Raw genomic sequence first — 5,000 nt, forward strand, 5'->3', positions numbered from 1 at the left:
GCCCATATTTGGGCAATGCTTGTTTATAGGCGGCGATGGAATGTGTTAAAATATAAAAACATCAAAACTCGTTTTTCTTCCTTCAGACAATCAGCATTAGATTGTGATAAACACGTTTTGAAGAGGATGCATCTTCTTTTTTGTGTCTCTATTCGTTTGTCAGAAATCGACATGACCTGAGAAAGACAATGTGAATAGTTAATGTGGTATTGATATTTTTTGTCCTTAACGGTAATGACGATAACATTAAGGATATTCAATGTTATGCTTTGTTACACTATGATATGAGTAGTCTTGTAGTGTACCAGTCGCTGTGAACCTCCAGATATTTATCAGTATAAAGAGAACAGTTTCAATTACTGTTGGCTCGCAGGGCAAACAATACATCCCAACTTTATTTTAATCTCACTCTGCAGCGCTGACAGCATGTTGGTATTGTTGACTGGAATGACCTCATTATGTGTCCAGTGGGAACACAAGCCCTTTCCTCATGCCCAATGTCCTCTAACGCGGCCAATCAAAACCATCTTGGCTGACCGCTTCGCCAACCAATTGAAGCTCGGCTTCAAACGCAGTGGCATCAAGCAGGAAGCGGAATAACAACGCACTTCCTGAAGAGCGGCGAAGCTGCCAATGAGTCGTCCAGGAATAAGAAATAGTTTATTAAAAGAAACCTCAAACATCAACATTATGGCGGTAATACTGAGGAACAGCTTGGCTTGCAATGTGAATCCTGGTTTACCAAAAGACAGGAAGAGCAGCGTTTCCATCTGGATGGAAAGATGCTCATCTCCCTGCCGTAGAAAATGTTCTTTCGCTCCCCCCCTCTCTCTCTCTCTCTCTCTCTCTCTCTCTCTCTCTCTCTCTCTCTCTCCCTCTCTCTCTCTCTCTCTCTCTCTCTCTCTCTCTCTCTCTCTCTCTCTCTCTCTCTCTCTCTCTCTCCGTCTCTCTGTCTCTCTCTCTCTCTCTGTCTCGTCCCTTCCCTCCAGCTACACATGCAGTCGACATACTGTATATATGATGCGGGTTGACTGTGAACAATCAGAGGCGATATTAAATCAGGGAAAAGGGGAGGACCGCAAAGGGGGGGGCCAGTCCCTCAACTCCACCAGGAATCCCCAAACGATCGGCTCATAATAAGGCAGCAGGAACCCCCAATCTCCACTCTACACACTCCTTCACTGTCTCTCTCCCCTATCTCTCCCCTTCCCTTTTAACTCCTCAACCCCCTCAATCCTTCCCCCATTCCCCCCACCCACCCACCACACAAGCAAACACACAGACACACACACACACACACACACACTCTCTATTTCAGCCTCCTCCAGATTGCTTTTGATTCAAGCCACAGAATGCCGAGGAGAATACAGCTTTACACCAACATGGCTATATTTATCCGGTCCGACACCCCAGTACCAGCCCAGCGAGGAATTGGAGAGCGCGTGCGCACAGCCACTTAAACCCACACTTCTCTCACACGTGCACGAGCACTCACACAACGCCACTGAGCAGCTGCCGCAGGGATTTTCAGACCAATTTAAGACGACGTTTGGGCAGGAACCCCAATAGAGGTGTAAAGATGCCCGTTAAAGTTAAGTTTTCGAGTTAGAGATATGGTATGGATATTATTAGGAGTATTGTTCGAAGTTGTTTTGTGATTGGGTTTGAACCTTATGCTAAGATATAAGGTTAGAAATGGTGACATTTGGGTATAAAGTTATCGGGGACTATTGGGCATGAGGAAAGGGCTTGTGTTCCCATGTGATTGATGAGGTCATTAACAATCATTATATGCCATTATTAGTATTTTTATGATCAGTTTTCTTTCTCCTGTTTTCCTCCAACATTTGGACAGAAATAATCACATTTGGTTAAGTTGCCAACAACGAAATCTGGTGTTTGTCGTTCCTGTTACTTCTATCTTTTCAGTCCCTGCTTATCGTCAAATCCAAAGTAGAAAAGTGAATTCCTCAGCCGAGCTGGCACCATGCTGCTTTGAAAAAATCAGAACCAATTTGAGGATCTGGTATAGAGAACAGCAGACAGCTGGCCCCGCAGAACAAATGGCCAGTGTTTGAGAGCGCCGCTGTGGTAATCTGCTGTTTTATTAGACTGCTAATCCCGTAATAATCCCTGTATTATTAGATCACACGCTGATGAAGGAGAAGGGGGGAGATGTGGTGGGGGGTGTGGGCAGCGTGCGGGCTGGCGCCGGGCTCGTGGGTTTGTGGAAGCGCGTAAGAGTCTATCGATGACCACTCGTGCATGCACAGGCAGGCTTACGCAAACATATGCACACCAGGGGGAGATGCGCATGTGCGAATACACTGATGCATGCTCTCGTACACGTGCACAGACACACACACACACACACACACACACACACACACACACACACTCACACACAGCAGCCATGGCTCATCACATGACCACGGTGAGACCCCTGGGATGACTCTGTGAGGGGGGAAAAGGGGGTGTGGCCCGGGAAGGAGAAAGAATAGCTTTTCCACATGAAAAGTAGGACACAAACCCTTGTGTGCATTTTTTTATTTTAATTCTGGTGTGTATTGGTGTGTGTGTGTGTGTGTGTGTGTGTGTGTTTTTGTTAATGTGTGTGTCGGTGTATTTGTGTTGGTCTGTGTCTGTTTGTCAATGTGTGTGTTTGTGTGTGATAGTGTGTGTGTGTGTGTGTGTGTGTTTGTGTGTGTGTGAGACAGAGAGAGTATGCAAGTATGTTGTGCATGTATATTAATCTCCATGCGTGCAAATATATTAAAGTGTGTGCGGGCATGCATTTGTGTGTGTGTGTGTGTGTGTGTGTGTGTGTGTGTGTGTGTGTGTGTGTGTGTGTGTGTGTGTGTGTGTGTGTGTGTGTGTGTGTGTGTGTGTGTGTGTGTGTGTGTGTGCACGTGATTGATATTTGCGTGTGCATCTCTGATGTAACAATGAATAATCCAGTAATGAAATCTTGGGAGTTCCTGTGGCGGCCTGGCCGCTTGTTTCCTGGAGCGTGAGCAGGCCACTCTGTAACCATGGTTACCAGGGGAGAGAGCGGAAGAGGAAAGGACCTGGACTACAGCTCGCAATGACCCTGTTTCTCCTCACTCTGGTGCCATTCTTTATTGCTTACGAGTTAACGTGTCCTAGACTATCAAAAAGGCACACAACCCTAAACTCAGACGTCAGAGCCGGCACCAGAATCCGTACAGCCACTCCCTGTTTGATGGGCTCTGAATGGCTCAGAAGAGTTACAAGTGAAGTCACATTCCAACAGTAGTTCTAGCAGGTGACATCACCTGGCACCAATATGATTTCAGCCAATCAAAAGTGCTCTGGAGCACACTGTCTTCATTTCCAGAGCAGTGCATTATCATTTTTCTCCTTGGCAAGACAATGGCCTTTTTTTGCCCAAACAAAAAAAAACAACAGCATCTGAGTGAATAGCTATATATAGGGGTCTATCGGGCAGGGTCCTCCTCCTGTAGGGGCCCGTGTAGGTCAACGGGGCCCCTGAGGGAATGAGGAGGGTTGTGGAGAGGAGGGCCCACTACAGGAACCAGCTCATTACCACCCTCCTTACAAAGGCAATTAACAACTGCTACAAGGGCCGCCGGCAGGGCCTGTCTGTTAGTCACATCTGCCCACTGGATCCCAGTAGGGGAGGCGGGCTGGCCAGTCCCCCGGTCTCATGGTCCTCTGTGTCCTGCTGTTGTTGTCATGGTTACAACTGTTTGTTTTCATGTTTTAAGTGATGAGCAGGAACAGCAATAGAAAAAGTGTGAACGTCTGCATATCCTAGTTTAGGATATTTTGTTGTAGTTGTTAAAACTTTGGAGTCCTACTTTTGATGATCTTTGCCCAAGCTGCAGAACACATCATCGCCTTTCCATCATCACAATTTGATTTATTTGATTAATCTTTTGATACTCATCTGTCTATACTCATTATGCTCTCTCTCTCTCTCTCTCTCTCTCTCTCTCTCTCTCTCTCTCTCTCTCTCTCTCTCTCTCTCTCTCTCTCTCTCTCTCTCTCTCTCTCTCTCTCTCTCTCTCTCTCTCTCTCTCTCTCTCTCTCTCTGCCACCAAACAGCGTGCTACAATCCATCACATGACAAACTGCTCATGTTCCACGCCGACCAGCTCCATTAGATTTCCAGTCATCATTGATCACTCAAACGTACTACAATGATGAGTGCCCCCCCCCCCCCCCAACACCCCCTACCCCATCCCCCAACACCCCCTACCCCATCCCCCCACCCAACCCACCCCACACTCAGGGAGCATGGACAAGCAGAGCCCCTTCCCCCTTTCCACAAGGAGAGGGGCGGAGAAGGGGAGGGGCGGTGAGGGGGAGGCGAAGGGGGGAGGAAGCGGGAAGCAGTGTCAACCTCCACGCCGTCAACAACTTGACGAACGGTGCGGAGGTTGCGAGGTGGGGTGATATAACTCACGGCGTCCATAAATCTCTGCGCTAAGGATGAAAGGGCGCCGGCGCCGCAGCGGAGATTAGCGTTAGCCGCGGCTAATGAGTGAGTGTATCGCTCGTAGCTCGGCACGGAGAAAAACAAGAAAAAAGCCCACACCGACACGGCACACATGAAGCCACGCATGCTAGGCGTAGGGGGGGGGCGCGGGGAAGGGACGAAGGAAGAAAACACGCATGGTCACACAAGGCACAGGCACCCATCCACACACTGTTATGGAAGAGGCGGCCGAGCAACCTGCGCTGTTGAGCGAGCGTTTAGCTAGGATGAACGCTCACACACTAATGAATCACACCGCGCTCCAATTGGTCATGTGGTACATTGACACGTTTACACACAGAGAGACATTCAGATACACAGAGATCAATGGACGACGTTCAAGCAGACGGCCGCAGATGGCTGCTTGCTATGTGAAGACAGCACGGCATCGCTTGACTAGTAGGGGGGGGGGGGGGGGGGCTCCTGAGGACGCCTGGATACTGACCTACATACAGTTTAGAGGTCTACCGTATATAGT

General features: G+C 48.5%; 1 protein-coding gene across 1 annotated transcript in view; it reads right to left on the reverse strand.

The window, feature by feature from the left end:
- Positions 1-5,000, reverse strand: part of rims1a (regulating synaptic membrane exocytosis 1a) — a 55,273-nt gene that overhangs the window by 32,987 nt on the left and 17,286 nt on the right. The window lies entirely within an intron of this gene.

Source organism: Gadus morhua, chromosome 15 (genome assembly GCF_902167405.1).
Source record: "Gadus morhua chromosome 15, gadMor3.0, whole genome shotgun sequence".
Classification (NCBI taxonomy): Eukaryota; Metazoa; Chordata; class Actinopteri; order Gadiformes; family Gadidae; genus Gadus; species Gadus morhua.